The 23,213-nt window shown below is 52.5% G+C and overlaps 1 pseudogene; it reads left to right on the plus strand.

Annotated features, from left to right (window-relative positions):
- The window catches only part of LOC140189244 (calpain-2 catalytic subunit-like), a 40,611-nt pseudogene extending 17,398 nt beyond the window's left edge, over nt 1-23,213 (plus strand).

Here is a 23,213-nt window from a genome sequence, read left to right on the forward strand (position 1 = left end):
ACGAGCTGCCAGAGGAAGTGTTTGAGGAGGATACAATTGCTACATTTAAACTGCATTTGAATAGGTATATGGAGATGTGGGGCTTGGAGGATTAAGGGCCAAACACAGTTAACTGCGACTAGCAGTGAGGATGTTGTGTTCAGCATGGACTAGGTGGGCCAGAGGGCTGTTTTTGTGCTGTGTTACGCTGTGATTGATGCAAAGAACCTTGCCCACATCCACTGATAAATTCCCTTGTTTATTCCTGAGTGGTCCTAGCCTCTCGCTTGTTAGCCTCTTATTTTAATGTAGGTATAAAATGCCTTGAGATTCTCTTTAATACTACTTGCCAAGGACATTTCACAGGGCCTTGCCCTTCCTTCCTACGGGAACATGCCTGTCCTCTGGTCTGTAAACACACCCCATATGTCAGATGTAGACTTTCACAAGATGCCTGTTTCCAGTTAACTCCCCAGCTCCTGTCTAACACTGTCAGAACATGCCCTCCTCTCCTCACAATTTCAAACCTTCCCACAAAATCAAGACATGTTTATTCATAACTGCTTTAAGGCTTAAGGAGTTGTGATCAATTTTGCACGTTATTTTCTTTGGACAGACAGGAGATCTGACAAAGGTTTATTAAAATGCACGGACAGAATCAGTTTTCCCAGGGTTGAAATGTCTAATTGCAGAGGACATGCATTTAAAATGAGAGGGGAAATGTTTAAAAGAGATGTGTGGGCCAAGTTCTGTTTTTTTTCCCACAGTGTGGAGGGTCCCTGATGGACTGGAGGCCCAGAGGCCTGTCCTGGGGTGGAAGGCCTGTCTGTGCCTGGGAAAGTGGGCGTTGTTTGTTGCTCTGCATTGTATTGTGGTCTTGAACACGGAGCCATGTTGGCACTGCAGGCACCACCCACTTAAACCTGTGACCAATCAACCTACTGACCTGTACGTGTTCGCTCGGAGTGTGGGAGGAAACCAGAGCACCTGGTGGAAGCCCTCGCAGTCACGGGGAGAACGTGCTGACTCCTTGCAGTTACTGGCGGGAATTGAGCCCCGGTTGCTGCTCTGTAAAGTGATGCGCTGATCACTCCGCTGCTGTGCTGCGTTGGCGACAGAATGTGTGACAACACCTGTGGGCTGCCCACAGCACACTGTTAGGTGTGTTGGTTGGTGATGTAAATGATGCCTTTCACTGTATGTTTCAGTGTATGTGATATATAAATCTGAATGTGCTGCCAGGGGCAATGGTGGGTGCCAATACGGTCGAGGTGTTTAAGAGGCTGTTAGATGGGAAACCACGAGCAGGCAGATGGAATTGGTTTAGTTATTGGCACAGGCACCGTGTGTGGATGCGGCGTTTCTCTGCTACAGTGCCACATGAAGGATTGTGTTTCAGAGCTGTGTGCTGCGCTTACGTCCCCTTGAATTGATGTTTGGGAGGGACTGGTGGCGCCAGGGTAGGACTCCGGGCTGGAGGGGGTGGATGTGTTTCGCTGGAGGGGAGAGGGAGGCTGAGGTTGCCCATCCCGTGACTCTGGCTGGGTGGGGTGTTGGCTGCCCTGGGCAGGTATCCAGGGTTTTGAACAATGTGGGATGTTGTTCGGTGGGATGGGAGTCAACTGCTTCTCACGGATATCAGCAAGCCCCACCCCTCAGAAATCTCAGCCACTCCTCCCAGCTGCTTCCTGGCCCCTTCAGCTCTGTGGTGAGAGCAGGGTGCTTTCCTGTAGTCAGGAGGGACCTGTTTTCTGTCCTGTCCCACGGGACTGTGGGCAGGAGGCTGGTTCCATCCCATCTCTCACGGTGCTGTGGGCTGGCAGGGGACAGAGATTGTCCTGGCCCTAGAGCCTGAACTCACCTAGGGCTGAGGGTATTTGATTGCATTGAACTTGCCCCAGCCCCCATCCTCCCTCACCTCTCAGCCCTCATCACCCCTCTCTCACCCTCCCCAGTCACCCCTCACCTCCGCTTCTCCCCCTCACTCACATCTCCCTCACCTGCATCTCTCACTCCTCACCCCTACCTCTCGCCTCTCCTCTCCCTCCCCTCCCCTCCTCTATCTCTGCAAGCAGCCCTGACTCTCTGTCTAACCCACTTTGCCTGTCTTTGTATCAGCCTGTTAATTGACAATTTACACATTCACAGTTCCCATGAACAGGAATGAAGCTCACTACAAAGCCCCAATGGTCCCACAACCCTTCCAGAGAGCTTGTGGACATGGACTGCTCTCTCTCCAGGGACCTTGGGTACTGACAGACCCTGGGGAGAGATGCAATAGTTGTCTCAGGCAGTACCCTCAGTTCCAGGAGGGGTTCTCAACTCCAAACCCCTCCCTATGAGGTGGCTAGAGTTCAGGAGTGGAGCCAGTGTTCACATAAACATTGGCTGCAGCTTCTCCATCCCTAGGGAATATGGTCTGTCTCGGGCTCTACAAGAGGCAGGAGCCCTGGGAGAATACGACCCAACTTAACGACACACCCAATGTCACCCTCATCCTGATGACCCCCTTCGCGTGTGGCTGCATTAGGCTGTGTGGAACCTAAATGCCAGGGCACCAAGTACCAATACATGCAGTTTGCCTATCACCACAATAAGCCTACAGTAGATGCAATCTCACTGGCTCTCCACTCAGCTGTGGATCACCTGGGTAATAGCAATACCTGACATCAGGCTACTGTTTATTGACTACAGCTCCGCATTCAACACCATCATCCCTCAGTGCTAATCAATAAGCTCCAAAACCTGGGCCTCTGTACCTCCCTCTGCAACTGGATCTTTGACTTCCTCACCGGGAGACCACAGTCTGTGCGGATCAGAAATAACATCTCCGCCTCACCGGTAAATCAACACTGGCGCACCTCAAAGTTGTGTGTGGTTAACCCACCGGTCTGCTCTCTCTACACCCACAATTGTATAGCTAGGCACAGCTCCAACACCATCTACAAATTTGCCGAAAACACAACTGCTGTTGGCAGAATTTCAAATGGTGATGAGGCGTACAGAAGCGAGGTAACACAAGTGGTGTCATAACACAACCTTGCACTCAGTGTCAGTGAGACCGTGGAATTGGTTGTGGACTTCAGGGAGGGGAAGCTGAAGGAACACACACCAGTCCTCCGAGGGATCGGAAATGGAAAGAGTGAGCAGTTTCAAGTTGTTGAGTGTCAACATCTCTGAACATTTAGCCTGGGTCCAACATATTGATGCAATTACAGAGAAGGCGCAACAGTGATTATATTTCTTTAAGAGTTTGAGGAGATTGGCTACATCACCAGACACTCGTAAATTTCTGCAGATGTAGTGCATTACCATCTGGTATGGAGGGGCCCCTGCACAGGACTGGAAAAAAACTGCAGGAAGTTGTGAACTCAGTCAGCTCCATCATGGGCACTAGCCTCCCCGGCATCGAGGACACATGGTTACCAACAAGGAGGAGGTACAGGAGCCTAAAGACAAACACGTAATGCTTTAGGAACAGCTTTTACCCCTCCGCCATCAGATTTCTGAATGGATGGAGATGTATGTAATTATTATAATGAATAGCTTTTTATTATTATGTATTCCAATGACTGCTGCCACACATAAACAAATTTCGCAACATACGCCAGTGATATTAAACCTGATTCTGTTCTGAGGTTCTGTGTGTCCCCAGTGCTGTGAAGGTTGCGTTTGGTCCTGTTGCCGCACAACAGGCCAGTCAGCTGGGCGCTGTGGCATTACCTGTCCTTCGTGGGGAAAGTTCTTTTGAATGAACACGTTTGACTACAAGACCGTCAGGCAGTGGTCAGCATAGAATGTGCTGCAGACACTGCGGGGAAGGACTCAATGGACACGGGGTGATTTCCTGAACAGGCTGTCCAGACCGTCTGGCAGAATGCCTCATCCCAGGCCTCTCCAACAAGCACCAGGACCTTGCCTGGCTGGTGACAGGGGCCCTCCCAGTCAGATCTTTCCTGCATACCTGGAGCATCACTCTCACGGTAGTCTGCCTGCAGGACACCTGTACTGGGGAAGGGACAGTAGCTCACCTGTTTGTAGACCATGGGTTTGCAAACAGGGCGTGGAGAAATATGAAGGGACCTGATTCACATTTCATCCGCGGCACCTGCGTGGCAGCGGACTCTCTGATCTACGGGCTATTCCCAGGGATGCACACAGAGACAAACACCAAGTGTTGCTGGCAGATCATCAGCTCAGTGAAAGATCATAAGACATGGGAGCAGAATTGGGCCATTCAGCCCATCGAGTCTGTTCTGCCATTCCATCATGGCTGATCCCGGATCCCACACAGCCCCGTACACCTGCCTTTTTGCCATATCCTTTGATGCCCTGACCGATCGGGAAATGATCAACTTCCGTCTTAAATATACGCATGGAATTGGCTTCCACCACAGTCTGTGGCAGAGCTTCCCATAGATTCACTACACTCTGGCTAAAGAAATTACTTCTGTTATAAAAGGTCTGCCCTCTAGTTCTGGATACCCCCACCTCAGGAAACATCCTGTTCACATCCACCTTATCTCGCCCCTTCAATTGTTGGTAGGTTTCAACACAATCTCCCCGCATTCTTCTAAATTCCAGTGATTACAGGCCCAAAGCTGCCTGAACGCTCCTCATATGTTAACCCCTTCATTCCCAGAATCATCCTTGTGCACCACCTCTGTCTCCCTCCAATGGCAACACATCCTTTGTGAGATATGGGGCCCAAAACTGTCGACGATACTCCAAGTGCGGCCTGACGAGTGTCTTTTAAAGCCTCAACATCATCTCATTGCTTTTATATTCTAATCCCCTTGAAGTCGTGTCTCGGTCAGTCCGAAACTTGTTGGTCTGCCAACATGCCAAGATGTCCACGGAGCAGTGCTGTCGACTGGCACTTCTAGGCTGCAAGAGGGTATTCTGAGGGACGGACTGAAGCTCGGCGGGCAAGAACCAGAGTACAGAGTTCTCCTGCTACTGAAGAGGGAGGGGAAGGTTGGGTGAGGAAGCCCTCAGCTGTAGTTGTGTACCAGCCCACAGGAACCACAAGTGGTGACAGTGCTATTGGTTTTAAACAATGTCATTTAATGCTAAATGCATTGTCTGTGAGTAAAAAGGCATTGCATGGTTTATTCTTGATGATGCTTTTTATAATGAATAAAGTTTATTTTGGTTAATGATTTAAAAAAAAACTTAACTACCTTTGTCTCTGTGCAAGGCTCCACCCCAGGTTCCCAGGTAAAGGGCGAGGGCTCAGTGAGACTGCTGATACCTGCCCCCCACCCTCACTGCTGGAGGGGTAGAGCAGACTGTCTCAGGGTGCCCAGACAGCAGACAAGGGGGAGGGTGGGGAGAGGCTACAGGAAAACCCTGGTGGAACGGTTTCTGAGGGATGTCCCACGCTGTGTGTAGGGTTGGCTCATGAGACTAGTTCTCGCTCTGCATTTCCCTCTACATCACAGTGACAGGGTGGCTGGAGGCTTTGGCCAGAATTCCCAGTGGTGAGCGGCTCCCTCATCTCCATCCATTGGTCCGGCTGCTTTACACATATGAGTATACGGCATGCTGGCTGTTACCGGAATATAGGAGTCAGGAGTCGGGGCACTGAGTATAGGAGTCACGAAGTCACATTGCAACTGTATAAAACTCTCTGGGCAGGCTGAACTTGGAGTTCTGGTCACCCCTCTGTAGGAAGGATGTCGAGGCTTTGGAGAGGGTGCATAAGAGGTTTACCAAGATGCTGCCTGGATTAGAGGGCGTGTGCTATAATGAGAGGTTGTACAAACTTGGCTTGTTTTCTCTGGAGCGCCAGAGGCTGAGGGCAGATCTGCTGGAGGTTTATAAGATTATGAGAGGCATAGATAGAGTTGAGAGCATCTTTTTCCCAGTGTTGAAATGTTTAGTATGAGAGGGTGTGTATTTCAGGTGAGAGGTGGCAGGCCTAAAGGAAATGTGGGGGCAGGTTTTACAGAGCGGTAGGTGCCGTGAATAAGGGCGAGGAGGGATCAGACTGACAACTCTGGTCTATGTTTTGCAGGAGATTGCTGGCTCCTGGCAGCCATCGCCTCCCTCACCCTCAACTCTGAGGTCCTAGCCCGCGTGGTCCCAGACGGACAGGGATTCGGGCCTGGGTACGCTGGCATCTTCCATTTCCAGGTAATCCTGACCTCTGACCCAAGGGCATGCTGTTTGCTCCCTCACCCTGACCCTGGTCAGGTACGCCGTCCACACTCTGACCCCTGGCTGGTGTGCCATCTGCACTCTGATTCCTGACCACAGCCAGGTACATCGTTTGCCCCCTGACCCCTGGCTGGGAATGGCGTCTGCTCCTTGACCCCGGGGGGAGGGGGGATGGTGGTGGTGGTGGGGGAGCGGTGAAGAATCAATGGACAGATGGACCAGTGGTCCCAGTGGCAGGGGTGTGGGGTGGGGGTGGAGGGGGTGGGATTGCGGAGTGGACACTGACCCCCTTGCCCTTGTGCCCAGTTCTGGCAGTTCGGGGAGTGGGTAGACGTGGTGATCGATGACCGACTGCCCAGTCGGAATGGGCAGCTGCTCTTTGTCCACTCGGCTGAGCGGGATGAATTCTGGAGCGCCCTGCTGGAGAAAGCCTATGCCAAGTGAGTGACGACTACTGACCGCCGACCTCTGTCCCATTGACCCTTGAACTCCGATCTCCCTGTTTCTCAGTGTGGGACTGCCCTTGTACACACTGTTGCCCCCTACTCCCTGCAGGTTGAACGGCAGTTACGAGGCGCTGTCGGGCGGATCAACGACCGAGGGGTTTGAGGATTTCACAGGAGGGGTCGCCGAGTGGTTTGAGTTGAAGTCTCCACCTCCCAACCTGTTCAACATCATCCGAAAGGCTTTGGAGAGGGGCTCCCTCCTGGGCTGCTCAATTGATGTGAGTCAGGGTTGCAGGATTGAGAGCTCACATGACCGGAGGGGAAGGATGTGAAGGGACATGTCCCAGGAGTTGCTGTTGGGGAATGAGGTGGGGTGGGGTGTTGGAGAGTGTGGGGTGATCCGGAGAAGGGAATGAGAGGGCGGGTTATGGGATGGTCGCAGGGAGGGAGGTGGGTAGGGCTTGGTTCAGAGTCGGGGAGGGAGGTGGCTAAGGGTGATCCTGGGTCGGAGGGTGAGGTGGGTGGAGGAGGTGGAGGAGGGTTTCCACGTGCCTGGACGTGACCATCATTTCTCTGCATTCAGATCACCAGCGCGTCGGAAACGGAGGCGATCACATCCCAGAAACTGGTCAAAGGTCACGCCTACTCTCTGACTGGTGCCGAGGAGGTGGGTGGGGCTGGGGGACAAGGTATTGGGGGTTGGGGAGGGGAGACTTTGGTAAGTGGGAAGGCCAGAGTTGGGGAGGACATTGGAAATGGGTCCCAGATCTTGTGTTGGGGAAGGGTGATCATAATGTGATGAAAATCTCCATGTAGACTGGGTGGGGTGGGGATAAGGGGTGAAGGGAGTTGTATAGGGATGGGGTGGGGGGAGTTGTGTAGGGATGGGGTTGAGGGGTGTTGTGTAGGGATGGGGGTGGGGTGTAAGGGTCACTAACAGATCTCTCTCCCCTTCAGGTGATGTTCCGAGGGAGCCCAGTGCAGTTGGTGAGGATCCGTAACCCCTGGGGGGAGGTGGAGTGGACAGGTGCCTGGAGTGACAGGTGGGTGAGGGCTTGGGGTGGACATGGAGTTAGGGTGTGGGACGAGTCTGGTGACAGGTGGAGGGTACTGAAAGACTATGGTGAGGGTGGGGTGATCTTGGGGTGATAATGGAGTCTGGTGTCCCAGGTGGGGGTGCATGGATGGTGTGTGGTGTATTCGGGACTAAACCATTCCTGCTTCTTTGTATGTGTGTGTGGGTGTCACAGGGGATGTAAGGGTGGGGTTGTGTGGGGAGGGTGGGGTTTGTGTCTGTGGTGACGGGTAGGGGGTGTGTTTGTATGGGGGTATGTGTGTGTAGGCGAGGGTGAGGGTTGTTTATGTGGGGGTAGGGTGCTGGGGGAATGTGTGTGGGTGAGCGTGGGTTTGTCTGTGGTGATGGGTAAGGGTTGCGCTGGTATCGGGTCAGAGGGTGGGTATGCCTGTGCGCTTGGGTGGGTGGGGATGTCTGTGCCAGGGTTGGGGGTGAGATTGGGCAGGGTGTTTGTTGGGTGGGTAAACTGGTTTGTGTCAGGGTATGGGTGCTGAGAAACAGCCAATTGACTACCCCCATCGCCTCACCCACAGCTCGGCCCAGTGGAGCGGTGTGTCGGGCGAGGATCGGCAGCGACTGCGGCAGCGCACGGAGGATGGGGAGTTCTGGTAGGTCCCTCCCAAGGGAGATGGTGCTGGGACCAGAGGAAGTGGTGGGAGAGAAAGGGGTGGGGGGGGTGGGGGGGAGAGAGAGAGAGAGAGTCAGAGTCTGGAGACCTGAGGGGGGAGAGACCAGGGGAAGGGGAGGAAGAGAGAAGACTGGAGACAGCCGGTACAGAGAACTGGGGGGGGGGGGGGTGTCTTTGAGCTGTCTGTGTGTCCCAGGACCATGTGGGATGGTTGGACAGTGGTGGCTGGAGTCTGACAGAGGTTTTATGTCACGGTTTGCGAGTGGACTCACAGCTCTGACTGAGGAGGTGGTGAGCATGACAATCGATGGGGACAGGGCAGCAGACGGCTGACTCCCCAGGTCCTGCACAATGGGCTGGTCTGGGAGGTTAGATGACAGAATCCCAGGAGAGCCAGCTGGCTGGATTCCTAGTTGCCGGTGGTTGGAAGCTGAAGGGCTCTGTGGAAGGTTGTTTCTTGGACAGGGAGGCCTGTGACTAGGGGTGTACCCTACCGATCAGTGCTGGGCCCACTGCTGTCCGTCAGATGAGAATGGATAGGCATGGTTAGCAAGTTTACAGATGAGTGTTCAGTGAAGAAGGGTGTTTTGAGATCCTGATCTCCTGGGCTGGACCCCTTGCCTACCACCCAGTCACTGGAAGGCCACCCACCCGCACTCACTGGGTGAGGGAGCTGCTCTGCTTGAAGACTCTTGGGGCGCAGTCACCGTCCTTGTGGGGCTCGAGGGTAGAGGGTAGAAGCACTGAGCTGTAGGAAGGTTTACCACACTGCGGGAGGCTTTACCGAGCTACAGGAGGGTTCACTTTGCTACAGGAAATTTGCCATTAAGCTGCTGCAGAGGGTGCAGTCAAGATTCAGAAGGAAGTTACCGGGACCGGAGGGCTTGTTGAATGGAGAAGACTTGACAGGCTGGGACTGACCTTACTGAGGTTTATAAAATCCTGCAGGGCAGAGGTAGGCAGGGGTCACAGTCAGGTTAGGGGAGTGTAGAACTCAGACTCTCAGACTGGGGGTGAGTGGGAGATGGGGGGAGGCATTGTGCTGAAAGGGAGAAGTTGGTGCGTTCAAAGCAGCGAGATGGAATGTGGACGATCGCTGTTGGTGCACCGGCCTGGTGACAGTGGGCTGAGTGGCCTGCTTTGCTGTACTGTCGATCGAGTACAGGGTGGGGATTGGTGAGCTGATGTCTGGTCACCGGCCAGATGTCCTCCTTTTGCTGACCCCCCTCCCCACTACCCCCACCCTCCTATTGACGTGGCCCACTCGTTTCCCACAGGATGACATACCCGGATTTCCTTCGCCACTACTCTCGGCTGGAGGTGTGTAACCTCACACCCGACACCCTCAGCAGTGACCAGGTGCTAAAGTGGGACTACAGCCTGTTTACCGAGAGATGGAGACGGGGATCAACTGCTGGGGGGTGTCGCAACTACCCAGGTATGGGCCTCAGATCATCCGACAACTCTCCCCTCCCCCCCACCACCCGCCACTCCACCCCACGGTGGGGATGTGAGGGGGTGCAGAAAATACCCAGGTACAGTTCCCACTCCCCTACTGGGTCCTTCCATTGAGATACGAACCATGTACAGTCAGGGAGTGGAGTGATGCGGGCTGCGCGCGGGAAGTGCGGGGATTGGTTTGAATTGACGTCATGGTTTGCTCAGTCGTGGATGGCCATAGGGCCAATTTTGCGCTGGTGTCCTTGTTCTTGTGCGTAAAGTTCCATATCCCTGTTTTTGATGATCTGTGTTCTTCGCGATGTCCTGTGTACAGGGACATTCTGGACGAATCCACAGTTTAAGATCACGCTGGAGGAGCCAGATGGGGATGACAGTGACGGGAATTGCAGCTTCGTGGTGGCGCTGATTCAGAAGAACCGGCGTTGCCAGAGGAAGATGGGCGAGGACATGCACACCATCGGCTTCGCCGTCTACGACGTGAGTCCAACCAAACACTGCGATGGGGCCTGTACCCATCTGCACCTCTCTCCAATAACTCCCCACCACAGACACGATGCTCACAGCTGTACTGTCCTGGAATACCCCTATCTCCCTTCTTCAACAAACGAACAGCATTGTCTTCTTTTCAGTCCTCTAGGACCTCGTCTATTGCTGGGATCTTTGTCAAGGCCGCAGAAACCTCCTGTCTTGGCTCCTTTAGTAACTTGGTTAGATCCCATCAGGCTCCAGAGACTTATCCACTTTCATGCTTGTTAGAAGACCCAGCACCAGCTCCTTCCTGATCTCAAAATGCCTGAGCACATCAGCACATCCCACACTGCCAGCTCTTCCCTCCATATCCTTCTCCTTGACGTATACTGATGCAAAATACTTAGTACCTCACCCACATCCTCTGATAAATTCTCTCCTTCATCCCTGAGTGGTCCTACCCTCTCCCTTGTTGCTCTCCTGTTTTAATATGTATAAAATGCCTTGGGATTCTCTTTCATCCTACTTGCCAGGGACATTTCACAGCACTTTGTCCTTCCTAATCTCCTGCTTGAACCCCTTCTTGCTGCTTCTGTATTCCTCAAGGGCCCAGTTAGATTTTATCTTCCGAAACCTTCCATATGTTTTTCTCCTCTTGACTAAATTTACCACTGATCCTAGCATCCAAGTTTAGGTTCCTTAACCTTGCCGTTCTCTCTCTTACTGCAACATAACTGTCCTGGGCAACGTGCAGTTGATGTTTGAATACCATCTATGGGCCGGATGTGGACATGTTTTAACAGGGGTTTCCAGTGAAGTCCCCAGCTCCTGTCTAATCCCATTTCTGTTTTGGGACTATAACCCTTGTTGTTCTCTGGAGAGGGAGGGCTGGTTGGGAGAAGACCCTCAATTGTTACTCTTGCAGTTAGAATACCACCTCAGTGGGCCACATGAGGGGCCAAATTGTTATTAGTGTGTATGAATGTAATAGAGCTGTACACGGAAAGCATTGACTAGGAATGAAAGGGTTTTCAATGGTATCTTCTTGTAAATAATTTCTTTTGATAAATAATGTTTATTTTCTTTGAAAGTGTATATCTGTTTACAGGTTCCCGCTGAGGTACGTGGAAGCTCTCCCCTCACTGATGGTCACCGCTGCAGAGGGACCGGTACAGGGAGAAGGGGGAGGGATAGGATTAGTGCTGGGGGAGGGAGACAGACAGAGGGTGGATGTGTGTGGGGGGGCGGGGAGAGGAGACAAGAAGTGGGGGAGGGAGACAGGTGTAGTGCCGGGGGCAGGAAAGGGGTGGTGGAGATTGGGAGGGCGGTAGTGCCAGGGGAAGGGGAGAGGGGTGGGGCCAGGCGACGACACGATGAAAGGGGAATGGGGAGGTGTCGGCAGTGTGAGGGAGGAGAGTGAGTGTATATCTCTCTGGGGGGAGGGGAATCACTGCACAAAGAGTCCTGAGGGCCAGCACAGAGCTGATGGGCGGAATGGGAGGGATACAGGGGAACTGACACTTGCGTAATTTATTTTATCTCCCCCACCTCTTCCTCTTGCTCTCTACCCCAGTACAAGTCGGTGAACAATGTGCACCTCGATCGCTCATACTTCATCACCCATGGGTCCCGTGTTCGCTCCGAGAGCTTCATTAACCTACGCGAGGTGTCAAGCCGCTTCGCGCTGCCCCCCGGCCAGTACCTGGTTGTCCCCTCTACATTCGAGCCCCACAAGGACGGGGACTTCGCCCTGAGGGTCTTCACGCAGACCAGCTCCCTCACCCAGTGAGTGTGGGTGGGTTTCGATTGACTGGGTGGAGGGGCCGGGCTGGGGTGGTGGGGAGCGGGCGTGAGTTGGGTCGGGGAGGGGTCAGGGGTCAGGTGAACTGGATGATGCCATCCAAACTTTGAATATGGATGCTTTTTATTGTGGGGATTGTGAAAGGGGAGCGAGAGGGCAAGGGTGGAAGTGTAGGTGGGTCAGGAGTCAGACTTCAATTTGCCTTCCCCATCTCTCCACAGGCCAGTGGACACCAAGGAGATTCGAGCAGACTTCGAGGACGAGGTACGTGTCTGATCCTTTGGGGAGATTACTTCTTTCAGAGGGTAGTGCAAGTGTGAGATGAGCTGCCAGCAGAAGTGGTGGATGCGGGTTTGATTGCAACATATAAAGGAAGTTTGGACGTCTATGTGGATGGATACCTACCATATCCCTCTCATCTAACCAATCTCCTCCCCTCCAAACACACCCAGACTCCCACCTCTGTTGCCACCTTCCCTCACACCCTCCCACAGACCTCCACCTCCCCCTCACCGCGCCCGCCACCTCCCTCCCACCCCTCTGGACACCCAGCTCATGCCCTCTGTTGGTTCCAGGTTGAGGTCAGTGAGGAAGATGTCCCCGGACAACTTCAAGGCCTTGTTTGGCAAACTGGCTGGCCCGGTGAGTGCGGCCCGGTGGTTTTTGTGTGAGGGTGGTGGTCTGCATCAGTGTTGTGGGGGGGGGGGGGGGCAGGAGTGTTGAGTCTGTGTTGTGGGGATGGTGTCTGTTGTTGGGGGGTGGTGGTCTGTGTCTTTGTTGTGGGGGGGTGTTCTGTGTCTCTGTTGTTGGGGGGAGTGCTCTGTGTCAGTGTTGGGGGGTGAGGTTTGATGTGTGTCCCGAACACTCAGACTCTCTGTTTCCCCCACCCCACTCCCTCCCTAGGATGGTCAGATCTCTGTTTTTGGTCTCCAACGGATCCTCAACAAAGTTGTGTCGAGTCGTAAGTCTTGGGGTGGTGATCGGTCTTGGGGCATTGGTCACACCATTAGCAAAACTAAATCATCCTCTCTCCCCCTGCCTCCGCACCTTGAACATGCATGCATGTCTCCTCCTAAAGTCTCCTCCACTTCCCCATTCACGCATGTCTCTTCCTATAGAGCCCTCCTCCCACTTAACGTGTGTACCTTCCTATAACCCTCGCCCCTCCCCATTCACACGTGTCTCTTCCTATAACTCTTGCCCCTCCCCCATTCACACGTGTCCCTTCCTATAACCCTCGCCCCTCCCCATTCACACGTGTCTCTTCCTATAACCCTCGCCCCTCCCCATTCACGTGTCTCTTCCTATAACCCTCGCCCCTCCCCATTCACACGTGTCCCTTCCTATAACCCTCGCCCTTCCCCATTCACACGTGGCCCTTCCTATAACCCTCGCCCCTCCCCATTCACACGTGTATCTTCCTATAACCCTCGCCCCTCCCCATTCACACGTGTCCCTTCCTATAACCCCCACCCCTCCCATTCACACGTGTCCCTTCCTATAACTCTTGCCCCTCCCCCATTCACACGTGTCCCTTCCTATAACCCTCGCCCCTCCCCATTCACGTGTCTCTTCCTATAACTCTCGCCCCTCCCCATTCACATGTGTCTATTCCTGTAACCCTCGCGCCTCCCCATTCACACGTGTCCCTTCCTATAACCCTCGCCCCTCCCCATTCACACGTGTCCCTTCCTATAACCCTCGCCCCTCCCCATTCACACATCCCTTCCTATAACCCTCGCCCCTCCCCATTCACACGTGTCTCTTCCTGTAACCCTCGCCCCTCCCCATTCACACGTGTCCCTTCCTATAACCCTCGCCCCTCCCCATTCACACGTGTCCCTTCCTATAACCCTCGCCCCTCCCCATTCACACGTGTCCCTTCCTATAACCCTCGCCTCTCCCCATTCACACGTGTCCCTTCCTATAACCCTCGCCCCTCCCCATTCACGTGTCCCTTCCTATAACCCTCGCCCGTCCCCATTCACACGTGTCCCTTCCTATAACCCTCGCCCCTCCCCATTCACACATCTCTTCCTATAACCCTCGCCCCTCCCCATTCACACGTGTCCCTTCCTATAACCCTCGCCCCTCCCCATTCACACGTGTCCCTTCCTATAACCCTCGCACCTCCCCATTCACACATCTCTTCCTATAACCCTCGCCCCTCCCCATTCACACGTGTATCTTCCTATAACCCTCGCCCCTCCCCCATTCACACGTGTCCCTTCCTATAACCCCCACCCCTCCCCCATTCACACGTGTCCCTTCCTGTAACCCTCGCCCCTCCCCATTCACACATCTCTTCCTATAACCCTCGCCCCTCCCCCATTCACACGTGTCCCTTCCTAGTAGACCCTCGCCCCTCCCCATTCACACGTGTATCTTCCTATAACCCTCGCCCCTCCCCCATTCACACGTGTCCCTTCCTATAACCCTCGCCCCTCCCCATTCACAGCATCTCTTCCTATAACCCTCGCCCCTCCCCATCCACACGTGTCCCTTCCTATAACCCTCGCCCCTCCCCATTCACACGTGTCTCTTCCTATAACCCTCGCCCCTCCCCATTCACACGTGTCCCTTCTGTAACCCTCGCCCCTCCCCATTCACACGTGTCTCTTCCTATAACCCTCGCCCCTCCCCCATTCACACGTGTCCCTTCCTATAACCCTCGCCCCTCCCCATTCACACGTGTCTCTTCCTATAACCCTCGCCCTCCCCATTCACGTGTCCCTTCCTATAACCCTCGCCCCTCCCCATTCACACGTATCCTTCCTATAACCCTCGCCCCTCCCCATTCACACGTGTCCCTTCCTATAACCCTCGCCCCCCATTCACGTGTCTCTTCCTATAACCCTCGCCCCTCCCATTCACACGTGTCCCTTCCTATAACCCCCACCCCTCCCCATTCACACGTGTCCCTTCCTGTAACCCTCGCCCCTCCCCATTCACACGTGTCCCTTCCTATAACCCTCGCACCTCCCCCATTCACACGTGTCCCTTCCTATAACCCTCGCACCTCCCCCATTCACACGTGTATCTTCCTATAACCCTTGCCCCTCCCATTCACACATCTCTTTCTATAACCCTCGCCCCTCCCCATTCACACGTGTCCCTTCCTATAACCCTCGCCCCTCCCCCATTCACACGTGTCCCTTCCTATAACCCTCGCCCCTCCTCCATTCACACGTGTCCCTTCCTATAACCCTCGCCCCTCCTCCATTCACACGTGTCCCTTCCTATAACCCCCACCCCTCCCCCATTCACACGTTTCCCTTCCTGTAACCCTCGCCCCTCCCCATTCACACGTGTCCCTTCCTATAACCCTCGCCCCTTCCCATTCACACTTGTCCCTTCCTGTAACCCTCGCCCCTCCCCATTCACACATCTCTTCCTATAACCCTCGCCCCTCCCCCATTCACACGTGTCTCTTCCTATAACCCTCGCCCCTCCCCATTCACACGTGTCCCTTCCTATAACTCGCCCCTCCCCATTCACACATCTCTTCCTATAACCCTCGCCCCTCCCCATTCACACATCTCTTCCTATAACCCTCGCTCCTCCCCATTCACACGTGTCCCTTAGTATAACCCCCACCCCTCCCCATTCACACGTGTCCCTTCCTGTAACCCTCGCCCCTCCCCATTCACACATCTCCTCCTATAACCCTCGCCCTCCGCATTCACACGTGTCTCTTCCTGTAACCCTCGCCCCTCCCCATTCACACGTGTCCCTTCCTGTAACCCTCGCCCCTCCCCATTCACGTGTCCCTTCCTGTAACCCTCGCCCCTCCCCATTCACACGTGTCCCTTCCTATAACCCTCGCCCCTCCCCATTCACACGTGTCTCTTCCTATAACCCTCGCCCCTCCCATTCACACGTGTCCCTTCCTGTAACCCTCGCCCCTCCCCATTCACACGTGTCCCTTCCTATAACCCTCGCCCCTCCCCATTCACACGTGTCCCTTCCTGTAACCCTCGCCCCTCCCCATTCACACGTGTCTCTTCCTATAACTCTCGCCCCTCCCCATTCACACATCTCTTCCTATAACCCTCGCCCCTCCCCATTCACATGTGTCTATTCCTATAACCCTCGCCCCTCCCCATTCACACGTGTCCCTTCCTATAACCCTCGCCCCTCCCCCATTCAACACGTGTATCTTCCTATAACCCTCGCCCCTCCCGCATTCACACGTGTCCCTTCCTATAACCCTCGCCCCTCCCCATTCATATGTCTCTTCCTATAACCCTCGCCCCTCCCCCATTCACACGTGTCCCTTCCTGTAACCCTCGCCCCTCCCCATTCATATGTCTCTTCCTATAACCCTCGCCCCTCCTCATTCACACGCGTCTCTTTCTGTAGCCCCCATCTCTCCCCACTCTCTCTAACTCGATTGTTTCCCCTACAGGGTCGGACATACAAACAGACGGGTTTGGACTGGAGACCTGTCGCAACATGGTCAACCTGCTCGATGTATCCGCTCTGCCTGGTGCTGTGCAGTGGGAGGAGGGGAGGGCGGGTTTCCCCACATATCAGTGGTGAGGTGGTGCAGGGGTCTCCACCTGCATTGGCGCGGGTCCTCCGGGAGGTGAGATCCCTTGTGCCTGTGCAGCTGTCAGCAATGTTCTTCCTTAACCACACGTTTTAGCGCGACGGGAATGGGAAACTGGGCCTGGTGGAATTCAAGAAACTGTGGGACAAGATCCAGAAGTTCCTGGTGAGTGGTAGGGAAGTTGATGGGTTGGTTCGGACGTTGGAGCTGCAATCCCCGACGACAGGGGAAAGGGTTCCATGAAAGTCGAGGCCAAGTTTACGCTGGGTGTGTTGGGAGATTTGTAGTTTTTGCGGCAGCAGGGAATGTGTTGTGTAAAAGAGGTGGTGCTCACGGACCATTCAGATATCTGAAAGGAGGGGAATAATCTGTTCTGAACATTGAGTGTGTGTCTTCACGCTCCTGTACCTTCCCCTGATGATAGCAATGAAAGAGGGTATGTCCCAGGTAGTGAGGGTCTTTAGTGATTGGTCCTTTCATAAATTTAGTACCTGATCAGGTACACCGTCTGGACCAGCAAGGTTGCATGGATTCACCTCTTGTAAGATGCCTGTTCATCGGCCTTGGAGACAGAGATGTGAGGGCTCAAGTCGGTGTGCCATACTTTCTCTATCCCTCTCACACTCCTGACCTGTGCCTTGTAAGTGGGGGAGCCAGCAAGTGAGTCATTCCCTTCAGGATCCCTGGGGGTGGTGTCAGGAAGTGGGTCACTCTACATAAGGTTCCCAGCCTCTGGCCATGTAGTCACGGTGTTGGTGGTGAATGGTGACAACACCCCTCACCAGGATGTTGAGGGTGGGGCACTTGGTACCGGTGAGTGGGACCAGTGGTTGGCTGATGCAGGGTTTGTGTCTCCTTTCAGAAAATCTACAAGAAGCATGACATAGATAACTCGGGCACCATGACTTCCAGTGAGATGCGGGTGGCTCTGGAGGGAACAGGTGAGGACTGCATTGAGGATGAGCAGGTGGTTACAAAACAGGACCTTCGGGGTTCTAATCCGCGCATTATTCCTGGTACCACGGGCTACTGTGGCAGATGGGTGCCTGGTTGAGGTGCAAGAGGAATGGATCAGCTTCTTGGACACTGCAATCCCTTCTGGGCTAGGGGGTGACCTGAAGTGGAGAGGGACTAATATCCTGGTGGGAAGATGTGCTGATGCTGCTTGGGGGGTTAAAACTAGTCTTGGCAAGGTGGGGTGGAATCCTGAGTAGGAGGGTGAGAAAGTTGAGGCAAACATAAATATTAACTTAAGCGGCAAAAGGTCTGATAGAATAAACTGCATTTATTTGATGAAAGAAGTCTGATAAGTAAGGCAGTGAACTCAGGGTATGAGTACATGGAACTGGAATATTGTGCCTGTTAGAACCCAGTTGAGGAAGGGGACAGACTGACTATGCAGTGCTCTGGCATACAGGTGCCACAGGGGTGATAGAGGTGGAGAGCAATGTTTATGATGATGGAGAACATCACTCTTAATACCAAAGATTATTCTGTGGGATTGTCCAGCAAAGCTATATGGGTGGAATTTAGAAACAAGAAGAGAGTGATCACTTTATGGAATTGTACTTATAAGCCCCACAGAAGGTGGATAAATCCCAGTTTATTCTAGGACATTGTGGGACGGTAGGGAAGAGATTGCTGGAGGCTTGGCAGACATATTTGTATCGTTATTAGCCACAGGTTGGTACCAGAAGACTGGAGAATAGCAAATATTGTGGCCTACTTGTATAAATATGTTAGGGCATTTATACGTCAAGGAGGAGGAAGTGCTGGGTCTGCTAATGAGTATTAAGATGGATAAGTCTGCAGGGCTGATGGGATTTACTCAGATTATTGAAGGAGGCAAAAGTCCTCTCTAGCTGCAGGTGAGGTCTCAGAAGACTGGTGAATGGCTAATGTTGTACCTCTATTTAAAAAGGAACAAGGGAAAATCATGGGAACTATCAACCGGTGAGTCTGACATCAGTTGTAGGGAAATTGCTGGAGAAAATTCTTAGGGATAGCATATGAGCATTTGGAAACCCATGGCCTGATTAGGGAGAGCCAGCACGGCTTTGTGTGTGGCAGGCTGTGCCTCACCCACTTGACTGAGTTTTTTGACAAGGTGATGAGAGAGACTGATGAAGGTAGGGCAGTGGATGTTGTCTACATGGATGTTAGTAAGGTGTTTGACAAAGTCCCTCATGGGAGACTAATCCAGAAGATTATGATGCATGGGGACGGTGGCAAAATGTCTGTTTGGATTCAGAACTGGCTTGCACATAGAAGAGAGAGGATAGTGGTGGAAGGGACTTATTCGAGCTGGAGATCTGTAATTAGTGGTGTTCTGCAGGGATCTGTGCTGGGACCTCAGTTGTTTGTGATGTATATAAAGGATCTGGATGAAAATGTAGATGGGTGGGTTAGAAGATTTAGGACTGGTGGAGTTGTGGATAGTGTAGAAGACTGGTGAAGAATACAGAACAATGTAGATCAATTGCAGATATTGGCAAAGAAAATGGCAGATGGAGTTTAACCTGGATAAATGTGAGGTGTTGCACTTTAGGAGGGCCAAATGCAAGGAGACAATACACTGTTAAGGGCAAGACCCTCAATAGTGTTGCTGAGCAGAGAGATTTTGGGATCCATGTTCATAGCTCCGTGAAAGTGATTACACAGGTTGATGGGGTGGGTAAGAAGGCTGATGGAATGCTTGCTTTCATTAGTCAAGGCATTGAGTTCAAAAGTCCAGAGGTTACGTTGCAACTTTATAAAACTCTGGGGTCACATCTCGAGTATTGTGTATAATTCTGTTGCCACACTATAGGAAGGTTTGGAGAGGGTGTTGAAGAGATTTAACCGGATGCTGCCAGGTTTAGAAGGCATGTGCTATTACGAGAGGCTAGTTTTCTCTGGAGAGCCAGAAGCTGAGGGGAGATGTGATAGAGATCTACAAGATTATGAGAGGCATAGATACAGTGGACATAGTATCTGTTTCCCAGGGTTGAAATGCCTCACACCATAGTAGTCATAGTCATACTTTATTGATCCCAGGGGAAATTGGTTTTCGTTACATTTGCACCATAAATAATAAATAGTAATAAAACTGTAAATAGTTAATTAATAACATGTAAATTATGCCAGAAAATAAGTCCAAGACCAGCCTATTGGTTCAGGGTGTCTGACCCTCCAAGGGAGGAGTTGTAAAGTTTGATGGCCACAGGCAGGAATGACTTCCTATAACGCTCTGTGTTGCATCTCGGTGGAATGAGTCTCTGGCTGAGTGTACTCCCGTGCCCAACCAGTACATTATGCAGTGGATGGGAGACATTGTCCAAGATGGCATGCAACTTGGACAGCATCCCCTTTTCAGACACCACCGTCAGAGAGTCCAGTTCCATCCCCACAACATCACTGGCCTTACGAATTAGTTTGTTGATTCTGTTGGTGTCTGCTACCCTCAGCCTGCTGCCCCAGCACACAACAGCAAACATGATAGCACTGGCCACCACAGACTCGTAGAACATCCTCAGCATCGTCCGGCAGATGTTAAAGGACCTCAGTCTCCTCAAGAAATAGAGACGGCTCTGACCCTTCTTGTAGACAGCCTCAGTGTTCTTTGACCAGTCCAGTTTATTGTCAGTTCGTATCCCCAGGTATTTGTAATCCTCCACCATGTCCACCCTGACCCCCTGGATGGAAACAGGGGTCACCGGTACCTTAGCTCTCCTCAGGTCTACCACCAGCTCCTTAGTCTTTTTCACATTAAGCTGCAGATAATTCTGCTCACACCATGTGACAAAGTTTCGTACCGTAGCCCTGTACTCAGCCTCATCTCCCTTGCTGATGCATCCAACTATGGCAGAGTGATCAGAAAACTTCTGAAGATGTCAAGACTCTGTGCAGTAGTTGAAGTCCGAAGTGTTAATGGTGAAGAGAAAGGGAGACAAGACAGTCCCCTGTGGAGCCCCAGTGCTGCTGATCACTCTGTCGGACACACAGTGTTGCAAGCACACGTACTGAGGTCTGCCAGTCAGGTAATCAAGAATCCATGATACGAGGAAAGCATCCATCTGCATCGCTGTCAGCTTCTCCCCCAGCAGAGCAGGGCGGATGGTGTTGAACACACTGGAGAAGCCAAAAAACATGACCTTCACAGTGCTCGCTGGCTTGTCCAGGTGGGTGTAGACATGGTTCAGCAGGTAGACGATGGCATCCTCAACTCTTAGTTGGGGCTGGTAGGCAAACTGGAGGAGATCTAAGTGTGGCCTGACCATAGGCCAGAGCAGCTCCAGAACAAGTCCCTCCAGGGTCTTCATGATGTGGGAGGTCAATGCCACCGGTCTGTAGTCATTGAGGCCGCTGGGGCGCAGCGTCTTCCACAGCACAGGAACCCTCCGGAGCCTCAGGCTCAGGTTGAAGACATGGCAAAGTACTCCACATAGCTGAGGGGCACAGGCTTTGAGCACCCTGGTACTGACACCATTCGGTCCTGCAGCCTTGCTTGGGTTGAGACGTTTCAGCTGTCTTCTCACCTGTTCAGCTATGAAGCCCACCATGGTGGTTTCGTGTGGGGAAGGGGTGTAGTCATGAGAGCAGGGTGGGGGACTGTGAGGAGGGGTAGGAGGGGAGAGTGGAATATGTGTTGGTTGGGGGCTGAGAACAGATGACTCATGTGGGGGATGGGCAGGGGCCACAATGTCAAATCTGTTAAAGAACATGTTAGTTTGTTGGCCCTGTGGGAATGCATTGAAGGTGAGAAGGGGTAGGTTCAAAGGGGATGTGAGGGGCAAGTTCTTTACTCAGAGAGTGGTGGATGCCTGGAATGCGCTGCCTCGTATGGTGGCAGAGGCAAATACATTATAGGGTTTTAAGAGACATTTGGATGGGCACGTGGATGTAAGGAAGATGGAGGGATATGGTGTAGGTAGAAGGAATTAGTGTTTGGGTATTTTTGATTTGCTTTTTAGCTGGTTTGGCACAATATGTGGGCCAAAAGGCCTGTTCCTGTGCTGTACTCTTCTATTATCTATTTACTCTGTTCTTGAAGGACTGCAAGGACAAGCCAAGGAACTACTGGCCAATGAGCTTAACATCAGTGGTGAGAGAGTTAATGGAGGGAGATCTAAGAGACAGGACCAACCAACAATAGGACTGATTACAGTTTATGTGTGGGAAATCATGTCACAAGTTAGAATTTTCTGAAATATTCAGGCCGTGTGTTGTTTGTGACTGATGGTACCGTTTTGCACCTTGGACCTGGAAGAACATTGTCCTATTTAGCTGTATACATGTGCATGATTGAATGACAATTGAACATAAAGGGGATTGTCAAGGGTGGGGGTGGTGGGACATTGTCTACGTGGACCTCAGCAAGGAAGTCTGTGAGAAAGTCCTGCATGATAGGCTGGTCCAGAAGGCTAGATCACATGGGATCCAAGGTGAGCTAGTCAACTGGATATAGAATTGACTTGCTGGAAGGAGGCAGAAGAAAACAGGGAAGGGTTGATTTTGTTTTGGATTGGGTGGGGGGGGGGGGGCACCTGAGACTGGTGGCATGCTGCAGGGATCGGTGCTGGGTCCACTGTTGTTTGCCATATGTATGGGGCGCCACCAGAGTGTAGCAGTTAGTGCGACGCTATTACAGCTCGGGGTGTGGGACCTATGAGTCATAACTAAAGCATGATTTGGATGAGGATGTATGTCACATGATTAGTAAGCTTGAGGGATGTTATTGAACTGGAGTGGAGATTCACAGGGATCTTATCTGGACTGATGCTGTAGAAGTTTAATCATGAGGGGCACAGGTAGGGAGATTGGTCAGTCTTTTCTGCAGCGCTGGAGTGTTTGAAATGACAGAGTATCAGAAAGTAGAAGGGGAAAGATTGGAAGGCTTTTTATTTCCACGCGGAGTGGTTGGATTTTGGCTCAAGCTGCAGGAGTTGCAGAGACAAATATAATTATACTGTATAAAAGGCACAAACAGATACATGGAGAGGCAAGGACAAACAGATACATGGAGAGGCAAGGATCAGAGCAGGGGTTCCCAAAACCTTAATGATATTGCTTAATAACATTGGTCCATGGCATCAAGAGGTTGTGAACCCTTGATATAGAGGTATTTGGGCTCAGTTTAGATAGCATGGAAAGGTTGGGCCAAAGGGTGTGCTTACATGTGGAAAACCCTGACCACTCTCCCACCCTGACCTCTAAACCCATAAACGAAACTGCTTTCCTCTGTGCCATCATCAGCTAGTCTAAGGGTCTGATACTGACTGCACTCTCACCCCGCCCTGCAGGCTTCCACCTCAACAACCAACTCAGCCAGATCCTGGTGGCCCGTTACTCCGACAACCAGGAGATGGTCCTGGACTTTGACAACTTCGTCTCCTGCCTGATCCGCCTGGAGGCCGTCTTCAGTGAGTTCAGAGCGCAGTGAGGGGTGGGGTGGGCGAAGGGAACAGTGAGGGAGGAACTGTGGGAGGTGTGTATGTGAATTGGGCAGTAGTTCACAAATGGTGGGGGAATTGTGTGTCAGAGGTCAGCCACTCAAGTGACTTTTCTTTCTGCACCAGAAATGTTCAACGCGCTTCCCAAAGACCAGAATGGAAACGTGGAGCTGGACTGGTCCAGGTGAGAGGTCAGGGGTCAACTCGATT

Source organism: Mobula birostris, chromosome 2 (assembly GCF_030028105.1).
Source record: "Mobula birostris isolate sMobBir1 chromosome 2, sMobBir1.hap1, whole genome shotgun sequence".
Classification (NCBI taxonomy): Eukaryota; Metazoa; Chordata; class Chondrichthyes; order Myliobatiformes; family Myliobatidae; genus Mobula; species Mobula birostris.